The sequence below is a fragment of the Pseudochaenichthys georgianus genome, chromosome 24 (genome assembly GCF_902827115.2).
Source record: "Pseudochaenichthys georgianus chromosome 24, fPseGeo1.2, whole genome shotgun sequence".
Lineage (NCBI taxonomy): Eukaryota > Metazoa > Chordata > Actinopteri > Perciformes > Channichthyidae > Pseudochaenichthys > Pseudochaenichthys georgianus.
Window position 1 is genome coordinate 8,524,607 of NC_047526.1, and position 11,508 is coordinate 8,536,114.

The window sequence follows — 11,508 nt, forward strand, 5'->3', positions numbered from 1 at the left end:
GCGCTGTAAAAAGCATGACCAATCATCTGAGCCGGCCCGGCCCAATCCGGATTCATCTTCTTATTATAGACACATGCATTTCCAAACATTTGGACTACCTATGTTGTACTGTATTATCTTTTCGATTTACATACGGCACCTATTGCACGTCTGTAAATGTGTAAATTTGTACACACCAATTTGTTTCCTATCGCCTAAACCTCCAGGGCTGTACACAGTTTAATACTGTCAACTTCTAATTTTTGGAAAAACGAAAACGTCTTTTAAAACTACAATTCCCAGTAGAGACGTGCCATAGAGAACATGTTGCGAAACACAATAGCCAGCATGTGTAGTTCTCTGGGGGCGTTCGAGTCCAGTTTTGAATAGTCTGCCGTGGTTTCATTCCATTTCAAAGAGCTTGATGCTCAGCCAGTGACGTAGCCAGGAATTATTGTGTGGGTGGGCCTGGAGAAATGTGGGTGGGCCAGGGGGAGACATATTAAGTGTGGGGTCTGAGCTGAAACTTCATTAATGATTTTAATGATTTTGTAATGCACTAATAGAACATAAGCATAAATTAGAAGTGAAAACAAAAAACATAGGCACGGCGGCCTCAGAATGTGTGTAAAACTGACATCCACATAGGGATGGGTATCGTTAAGGCTTTAACGGTACTACTACTTCTATCGATAGCACTTATGCTTATGCTCCAGGTTCAGTACCAACCACATCATAAAGTATGCGGACGATACAACAGTGGTGGGACTCATCAGGGACAACAACGAACAGGCCTACAGGGAGGAGGTGACACATCTGACAGACTGGTGTAACACCAACAACCTGATCCTGAATGTCGATAAAACAAAAGAGATCATTGTCGACTTCAGGAACAAAAAGCACTGTCACCCACCACTCCACATCAACGGCACAGCAGTGAAGACTACAGCCAGCACCAAGTTCCTGGGGGTGCACATCACAAGCAGTCTGACCTGGTCCACTCACACTACATCACTATTTAAGAAGGCACAGCAGCGCCTACACTTCCTGCACAGCTCCCCCCTCCCATCCTCTCCACGTTCTATAGTGCAGGTCTCCCTTGAAAAAGAGATCTATGATCTCAATGGGACCAATCTGGATAAATAAAGGTTTGAAATGAAAAATAGAGGAACCATAGAGAGCGTGCGGACCAGCGGCATCTCCATCTGGTCGAGAGACTGCAACGCCAAAGACTGGAAGTCTCTGCAGAGAGTGGTCAGGACAGCAGAGAAGATCATCAGAGTTTCTCTCCCTCCCATCAGAGACATTGCTCAGAAACGCTGCCTGAAAAAAGCCCAGAACATTTTAAAGACCCCACTCATCCTCACCGCTCTGTTCTCCCCGCTGCCCTCCGGCAAGAGGTTCCGCAGCATTAAGAGCAGAACAGCCAGATTCTGCAATAGCTTTTCCCCCCAAGCCATCAGGCTGCTGAACAGCAAGTAGACCAGTAACATACAGATTACATTACGCTGTGTAAAGAGCACATATTTTCTATATAGTATGTCTATTTTATTTATATGTATAGTAAGTCTTTATATTTTAAACGCACACTTTATCTTTAATTTTATCAGCACCACGCCACTATTATTTATTTGTATGTACAATTTTAGCAAGTTGTTATATTGTCCTGTTCCTGTAAGCCAGTACAACGACATGTCGTTTTAATAGTATACTCTGTGTCTTGTTGAAATGACAATAAAGTATGTCTATGTCTTATCGATCCGGTCCTTTAACATTACTTTTATCGGTTCTTTTGGAGAAAAAAATAAGGTCAACTAACTTAACAAATTGTGAACAAAACTAACATTGCTTTTTATTTAAATTAAATACATAATATTTCACATCAAAAGAAACAACAATGTTTTAACAAATCGTATTAAATAATCTGATGACAGAACTGTAAACAGAATAGCTGAAACTTTAACAAAATAAATAACTCTGTTACCTCTAATCATTAACCCATGTTTGTATAATGTAGTTAACTCTGTGTGTTGCTGCTAGCATACATAACACCTGACGTGGAAACGTTACTCGTGGATGGGGCTACAGAGCTGAATGTGGAGCACTTTTGCTAAATGTTTAGACAAATTGCTCGTGTTACCGCTCTTGCATGCTAAACTCTTATTCCACTTTTGGTAACGAGTATTGTCTACATCGACACGGCTATAGTTTAACCACACCTCGGAGCGCGTTCTCTCCGCCATCTCCTCCGTGTGTGTGTGTTGCTGCATGTAGCAGCTGCGTGTGTGTAAACTGCCCCGCCCCCTCGCACACAGACGGGGGAGAGATCTCTTAAACGGAGTTGGCGACACTTAAACTGCAATGTAATGTTTGTGTAGCAATAATACATAAAACATATATCGGGGGCCACAGGTTGTTTATCCTTAACAGTCGCACAGTGGGCACACACTGAGTGTTTTCATATTCAGCAAATGTGTACATGCTAAACTGCAGACCTCAAGAAGAAATAATACTTTCATTCACTCACGGCAAAAGTTACTTTACTTACTATAAAAACTCACGGTAAAAAAATGCACGCCCTATTCCATTGTCATGAAGGTGGAATCTAACTATATCCAGAATAAGTTTTATTGGATCCAGGCTAGAAACATGTTTATTTCTGCTGTAGAGTTGGGCATTTTAACATGGGGGTCTATTGGAATTGCTCCTTTTTGCATCCATCCCCTGTCGGCCACTAGATGAACTGCAGTTTGTGGCACTTCCTTCTGGGCTTCCCGGCTCTGCGATATGAAGCACTGATTGGCTGTGGGTGGGCCAGACGTCACGGTCATAACCTTGGCGCACTGCCACTCCAACATCCAATCCCAGAGCTTGTTGACTTATCACGAGGTTTGTCAAAGCGGACAGGCGTCGTCACAACAATAGCTGGGGATTGTGGGTAGTGTAGTCTCTTTGGCACTCCACATTTCAGAGAAAACAAGTTGTTTCTCAGAATTGAAGGGGGAAAACAAAAGCATTGCACACAATTTAAACCTATCTATGTCATTTAATTAACAAAGGTAATCTGGTGTTTTTGAGTTGATGAGTAGTGGAGATATCACTGTCAAATCAATCGACAGTAAGGAGAATACTTACTTCAGGGTGTACAATTCTCCGTTATCCAATGGGAATGGATGCTCACATTGCCTTTAAGAGCTGCCGACATAAACGGATGCGGTGCTTCCCTAAGCGTCAAATACCGCCGCCGATGGGAATACATTGCAATCAGTTGAAAGCTCTTTGCGTCCGTTTATGAAGCTGAAGGAGCCAACCTTGAGACCTCAGAAATCGGGAGCATTTCAAAACCACCGCGGGGGGGGGTGCTAATGATAGTGGATCGCCGGAGCTATATTAGCTTAACATGCTTATTGTAGTTGTAGGTGCACACTGTCTTGATGGAGCATATGTGTGGGCTGGACCTGTGTTATACAGGAAAGGAGTGAGCAGGGGGGAGTTTTGTCGATTCTTGTTTAGTTTTCTGTGACTTATCTGCCTCACCCTCTCAGACTTTCAGTTGCGCGCGCTACTAAAGAGACGCGCTACCATGGAAACCAAACAATGGTGTAGCTGTATTAAAGTCCGAGTGGAAACAGTCGTGAGTAAATCCAATTTTGTCAGAAATCGGGAGAAATGCGGGAGAAATATGACCCCGGGAGGAAACCTGGAGAGGGCAATGAAATGGGGAGTCTCCCGCGAAAATCGGGAGGGTTGGCAAGTATGCACGGGACCCTGACCAAGCGTCGCTCCTGGACGCTTAGGGAGTGGGAGTGTGTTGCGTATTGTCATACTGATATTCTGTACAAACTGTGAAGCCCACTGAGACAAATGTAACATTTGTGATATTGGGCTATATAAATAAACATTGATTGATGATTGATTGAGTTAGTCACTTCTTTAATGTTTGTTCTTTCTGATGTAAAGTCAAGGTTGTAACTGTTTGCACTGAAGTCGTGGGGCGCTGAACTGTTCCTTTGAATCTTTTGAATTTTGATATATGATAGTCATTCAAATTTGAAGGAGGGTGAGCAAGCGTCTTGAGGAACATTCATCCTTAACTCCTCCAAAAAATATAGTTTATTCAATAATAAATGAATATGTGAATCATAACAGTGATTGACAGCTGATAGGAATAATATGATTGTTAATAGTATCATATTCACAAACATCGATGAGATAGTTCATTAATGTACTTATTGCAGCAGTTTGTATATATACCCCTGCTGGTCTAAGAGTGAAACAAACTCATTCAGTTATTGTTCATTTAAAATTCATTAAATTATGTCTGCCACCTTATATATTTATATTTAAGGATTCACTGTTTTGCCACAATAATGTCACCTAATGTTATTGAGTTAAAATATCAATATTGTGGCTTTCCAAGGTAACTGATTGATTTGACTGTGATCAAAATCTCCTGACACCCTCTTCTTGCCACACCATGAATATGTGTCTAGATCCGCCCCTGCGTGTAGGTAAAGCAGGATGTAGTCAAACCTGTAACCACTAGCCTCTTCTTATGACACAGGGAGAGTGGAATGTGTGCTATTGTTTACCAAGCTAGATATGCACACTGAATGAAGGAAATCAGAGGTTACACTTAACTGAAAACAGCTACTGTATCTCATGTGTGATAATGATCATTTCCCCCCTCATCATTCCTCTGATTCTGATTAACTAAACTTTTTTAATCCTTGGGATTTTTGAGTTGATATTGGAAAAACAAGTGTTTTCTCATGTGGTAAATTAAAATCGTGTGCAACAGATGGGAGTGCATTTTAACCCATAAAGAAATAATACATAAGAATAAAAGTATATTTTCCTAAATGGCCCCTTGATTTTGCGACAAACAAACTGTATTGTTTGCAGAATTCAGACTTAAAACACACATTTTACACAGACATGTCAACACAGGCAAAGTTGATCAAATAAACCTTTAATTTGCCATAATGCGTGACAAAGTGAATACAGTGCAAGATAGTCGATGATGTGTAGGAAGTAAGAAAAAGAAGAGACATCAGCTCAGCTCACCTGTTTGTATCGACACACACCTGTTGTCCCTCTGGAGTCGCAGGTCTCTGAAGAAAAAAACAAGCCTAACTGCATGGTTTCCTCCGGTAATTGCAAATAACTCAACACGTTGGAGTTGTGAGATTTCCGGAGGCTGCAGGGAGGAGAAAACAAATCTAACCTGACAGCCTGGGCCCAGGAGTTCAAAACTTTTAATCTCAATCAGATCGGATCAGATTTTGAAATCCAATTTTTTGTGATCCAGGATCAGACAAGTCGGCCAAATGTTGTCCCTGGAGTTCAAAGCAATTCAGGATAGGATCACCCTGATCCAGATTACGACTTTTCAAGATGACTAGATCCTGAATATCAGTGCTTTAATCCTACCGAGCGCCATCTAGTGGATATGAAAAATACTACAAGGAAGACAAGAGACCACATTGCAGAGACATCTATAATGTCTAATTATATTTTTTTATTTAAAAAGTGATGACAGATGATGGACTTTTTTTTGTTGAAGATATTTTTACTTTAATCTAAATTACATTTGTGATTGACAATCTTTGCTGTGATACTTTTATGAGCATAAACATTTATGTCATCGACATTTGGTTGAAAACAAAATAGGCCACCACAAACGTGAGCAAAAATGGAAAAAATACAATGTATTTCCCATGAAGGCTAAAAATTGTGTATTATTTCAGTTAACAAACTTTGCCATCTAATTTAAATTGAAACATATTTTAAAATAAATTGTACAGTACATTTTGCTCTGGTAATCCACTGGAAATCCACCCCTCTGGTGAGATCAGGATAATCCAGTTTGTTGGGATCAAACTGATCCCAATCCTGTGTTGTCAGTTTGAACTACCCGTTTTGAAGATTTGATACAGATTAAAGTTTGGATTGGATTTCCTGATCTGATCGGATATCAAAGTGATCCTAATCCTGTTTTTTGGTTCCCAAAAAACTGGATTATCCTGATCCCACCAGAGGGGTGGATTTCCAGTGGGTTATCAGAGCAAAATGTATTGTACAATTTATTTTTAAAATATGTTTCAATTTAAAAATTAGATGGCAACCTTTCTTAACTGAAATAATACACAATTTTTAGCCTTCATGGGAAATACATTTTATTTTTCCATTTTTTGCTCACGTTTGTGGTGGCCTATTTTGTTTTCAACCAAATGTTGATGACAAAAATGTTTATGCTCATAAAAGTATCACAACAAAGATCGTCAATCACAAATGCAATTTAGATTAAATAAAAAATATCTTCAACTAAAAAAAAGTCCATCATCTGTCATCACCTTTCAAATTGCGGACAATAGATGTCTCTGCAATGTGGTCTTTTGTCTTCCTTGTATTATTTTTCATATCCACTAGATGGCGATCGGTAGGATTAAAGCACTGATATTCAGGATCTAGTCATCTTGAAAAATCGTAATCTGGATCAGGGTGATCCTATCCTGAATTGCTTTGAACTCCAGGGACAACATTTAGCAGACTTGTCTGATCCTGGATCACAAAAAATGGGATTTCAAAATCTGATCGGATCTGATTGAGATTAAAAGTGTTGAACTCCTGGGCCCTGGAGATTAAAGCGAGGGCGGGATTAGGACAAGAGAGTAAAGTGGTTATTATCAATATGGGTAAATCACACTATAGTCTACGGAGCCCCCTAGGGGACATGGAGAAGAAAAATAATAAAAGTTTGAACAAAAAAAAAAATGTTTTGCGAGATATCGCAAAACTACGGAGCCCCCTAGGGGACATGGAGAAGGGAAAAAAAATTATTTAAAAAAAATAAATAAATAAATGTTTTGCGATATCTCGCAAAACCCCTTTTGAGATCTCGCAATACTTTTGCGAGATCTCGCAAAACCCCGTTGCAGTTTATAGACGGTCCCTAAGCACTCCTCTCCTTCCTCCAGCTGCAGATTGTGACCAATTCTTGATGTTTAGCTTGGATGACGGCGCGTATCGAACTGTTCTGATAAAAACGACTCTGTAGTTCGTTGTCTACCTTGCTATGATTGTAAAGTCATGTTGTTTGTATTTTTACAACGTTATGTTCATGAGGTATTGATCCGCGAAATTCGAATCTGTCAATAACTCAGCTCAGAGGAACGTGCATGTCCCCTCACTCTGAGTGTTTTCTTGAGGTGTCTTCACTTATGTGAAACCCTTTTATACAGTATGCGTGAAACCCGTGCCTATTGCCAAGCACTGATGTTATATCTTTATATTTAAGGCCAAGCTCAAAGTAAAATGGAAGAACCACTCCATTGTTGTGGTGTATGTGTTGCCGTAGCAGCCGAATTGACCAGGAAGTACTAAATGAAAAGTATTGCGAGATCTCGCAAAGGGGTTTTGCGATATCTCGCAAAACATTTTTGTTTTGTTTTTTCAATTTTTTTTCTTCTCCATGTCCCCTAGGGGGCTCCGGCCCCTACACACGGTGGCGTGCGTTGCCGCTTGGCGTGTCTTGAGCTTGGGGAATCAACGCGAGCAGCCCGACCAACAACCAACCACATGAATGTCCCGCCCCGGACATACAAAGCAAAGTATTCATGTTACATCCATGCTGGCTAAATATACTGTCTATGCTTGCTAGCTGTCCATTCAAACGAAATACACTGGATATAAACTCCCCAAACAAGCGAAAACCTACCCCCACTGTCTTTGCCACCTCCCCCCATGCCTGGCTCCTCCGGTTTGTATCCCTGTATGTTCCCTACCGCCACGATCATTTTCTCCTCCTTTTGTTGACATATGGGAAATAACTGCGGTCTGGCTCTCCCAACATACACCCGGTTTGATTGGCTACTGCTTGTACTGTCAGATTTACATACGAGGGATTTGATTGGCTGACGCCTCCGTCGAGGCGGCAAAAGTAGAACATTGCTCTACTTTTGCAGCGAGCACCTCGAGAGAAGCTACGCTTTGTTCCCACAATGCAGTTCGGCGAATCGTGACGTCACCCCATTCAAAGTGAATGGGCAGAAGCGTTGAAGCGGCAACGCACGCCGCCGTGTGTAGGGGCAAGTGATTTCAAAACAAAAGCGGTGATAATATTATAAACAAAGGGAAACAAGGTGAATTTAGCGATCACAACGAAAACGGCCAAGACACATATTGAGCCCAGAAAATGGATGTTATTAAGGGCTGTAATGTAAATATAATAAGCATATGTCTAAAATGGACAACATTGTTAGGAGATTTAAACTATAGGCTACAGCGATTCTGCACTGCGGTCACTCAGCCGCCTCTCGAGTTTGTTTTTTCAAATCAGCTGCTCTTCATTCCTGCTATATTTGACGAGTGATACAAATATGTTTTACCACAAGTTCTTAAGGAAACGGACACTGTTGGACTCGGTTCTAGTTTGACTTCTACCAGAAAAATAAGTACTTTTACTGTGTACTTTGTGAGTAATCCTCTGTCAGAGTCCCCTCCATAGTACATCATGCATGTTTTTCTGCTATCTTTGATGAATGATAAAAATATAATTTTACCATTAGTTCTTAGTGAAATTGATACTGTTTGACTTTGTATTAGTTAGCCTACTACTTACAATACATTGAAGTACTTTTACTGTGTATCTTTTGAGAAATACTCTGCCAAAGTCCCCTGCTGAGAACAAAATCAAGCCACTTCTGCTAAGTTTGATGAGGGAATTCTTTTTTGTTGCCATTAGTTCTTCGTGAGATTGATCCTGTTGGACTCAGTACTAGTGAAACTACCCCCACAAGTACTATGAAGTACTTACTGTGTACTTTTCCAGTACTCCTCTGTCAATGTCCCCTCCTGAGAACAAGAATGCATGTTTCTCTGCTATTTTGAATAAGCGTTAAAAAACCTTTCTTCATGAGACTGATATTGTTGGAGGATGGTAGACTGCACACTGACACACTCTCTCACTCTTGTTGCCCTCTTATGATGCTGCTGTCTTTTAATATATGATTATTCCTCCGCCGCTAGTTTGTACCTTACAGATTCTTCAGTCTCATCAGCCTCATCCTTCCATCAGTCCCAGTCAACGCCTCCAGCACACTTCCAGTGTCTGACTCCATATGATATTGTCCTCATGCTGTAAGGGTGATGCCCCGTGATCACAACATGACCCCTCTAGAGTCTGAGTGCCAAGGGCCTCATATTATGTCTGTCATTAATGTTACATCACCCATTATAACAATTTTCTTTCCTTTTTTCTCTTCTCTTAACTGAATAGTCCTGTCTTTAAGTATAATACAATGTAAAGTCCTTTTCCTGCACCATTTTAAGGCTTCAAGACAGGCTTTTTTACTGCATGTGTTTGGAGAAATGACACAATCAATGGCCCAGAATTGTACTTGATAAACTCTGAATCTTGTGGTGCTTGAAAAATACACACTGGCTAAGCCGGCCAGGTTATATACAATGGGGCAAAAAAGTATTTAGTCAGCCACCAATTGTGCAAGTTCTCCCACTTAAAAAGATGAGAGAGGCCTGTAATTTTCATCCTAGGTACACTTCAACTATGAGAGACAGAATGGGGGGAAAGAATCCAGGAAATCACATTGTAGGATTTTTAATGAATTAATTGGTAAATTCCTCGGTAAAATAAGTATTTGGTCACCTACAAACAAACAAGATTTCTGGCTCTCACAGACCTGTAACTTCTTCTTTAAGAGCCTCCTCTGTCCTCAACTTGTTAACTGTATTAATGGCACCTGTTTGAACTGGTTATCAGTATAAAAGACACCTGTCCACAACCTCAAGCAGTCACACTCCAAACTCCACTATGGCCAAGACCAAAGAGCTGTCAAAGGACACCAGAAACAAAATGGTAGACCTGCGCCAGGCTGGGAAGACTGAATCTGCAATAGGTAAGCAGCTTGGTGTGAAGAAATCAACTGTGGGAGCAATTACTAGAACATGGAAGACATACAAGACCACTGATAATCTCCCTCGATCTGGGGCTCCACGCAAGATCTCACCCCGTGGGGTCAAAATGATCACAAGAACGGTGAGCAAAAATCCCAGAACCACACGGGGGGACCTAGTCAATGACCTGCAGAGAGCTGGGACCAAAGTAACAAAGGCTACCATCAGTAACACACTACGCCCCCAGGGACTCAAATCCTGCAGTGCCAGACGTGTCCCCCTGCTTAAGCCAGTACATGTCCAGGCCCGTCTGAAGTTTGCTAGAGAGCATTTAGATGATCCAGAAGAGGATTGGGAGAATGTCATATGGTCAGATGATACCAAAATAGAACTTTTTGGTAAAAACTCAACAAGACGTGTTTGGGGGAGAAAGAATGCTGAGTTGCATCCAAAGAACACCATACCTACTGTGAAACATGGGGGTGGAAACATCATGCTTTGGGGCTGTTTTTCTGCAAAGGGACCAGGACGACTGATCCGTGTAAAGGAAAGAATGAATGGGGCCATGTATCGTGAGATTTTGAGTGACAACCTCCTTCCATCAGCAAGGGCATTGAAGATGAAACGTGGCTGGGTCTTTCAGCATGACAATGATCCCAAACACACCGCCCGGGCAACAAAGGAGTGGCTTCGTAAGAAGCATTTCAAGGTCCTGGAGTGGCCTAACCAGTCTCCAGATCTCAACCCCATAGAAAATCTTTGGAGGGAGTTGAAAGTCCGTGTTGCCCAGCGACAGCCCCAAAACATCACTGCTCTCGAGGAGATCTGCATGGAGGAATGGGCCAAAATACCAACAACAGTGTGTGAAAACCTTGTGAAGACTTACAGAAAACGTTTGACCTCTGTCATTGCCAACAAAGGGTATATAACAAAGTATTGAGATGAACTTTTGTTATTGACCAAATACTTATTTTCCACCATAATTTGCAAATAAATTCATTAAAAATCCTACAATGTGATTTCCTGGATTCTTTCCCCCCATTCTGTCTCTCATAGTTGAGGTATACCTAGGATGAAAATTACAGGCCTCTCTCATCTTTTTAAGTGGGAGAACTTGCACAATTGGTTGCTGACTAAATACTTGTTTGCCCCACTGTATATATGCCTTTTTTTTAGCCCTTTTTTGCAATATTTATAAAATGTCTGTAGTTATTTAAACAAACCACTATCTGAGGATAACACAAGCAACCATAACACACCCTTCACTAGAGAGCCATTGAAGCCCATGAAGAATTTATCCTTTCAAAAATCGTTTCAACTGCTGTAAGTTAAGGCACTATCTGTCTATGTGTACAGAACATTTAAAATATTCTTCATTTGCAGTATTTTTTTTAAAAAGTGTTCAGAAAGACTGCATCAATTATATGCTATATATATATATATATATATATATAATATCAATATTTGTATTAACTAACCAAAGTCAATTTAAATAGTGGGCAAAAATGGGTTAATTGCCATGCATGTCTATTGAAATCAGGACAGCAGAAAGCCTACACATCTTCCGGCGCAGACTGAAAACTCATCTCTTTCGACTCCACTTCGAGCGATAGA

At 40.8% G+C, this 11,508-nt stretch overlaps 1 protein-coding gene across 1 annotated transcript in view; it reads right to left on the minus strand.

The window, feature by feature from the left end:
• Positions 1-7,746, minus strand: part of paqr8 (progestin and adipoQ receptor family member VIII) — a 28,700-nt gene extending 20,954 nt beyond the window's left edge. Inside the window, 2 exon segments of the mRNA XM_034075517.2 lie at positions 5,047-5,093; positions 7,700-7,746. The gene's annotated coding sequence lies outside the window, so the exon portion shown is untranslated.
• Between the last annotated feature and the right edge of the window lie 3,762 nt (positions 7,747-11,508).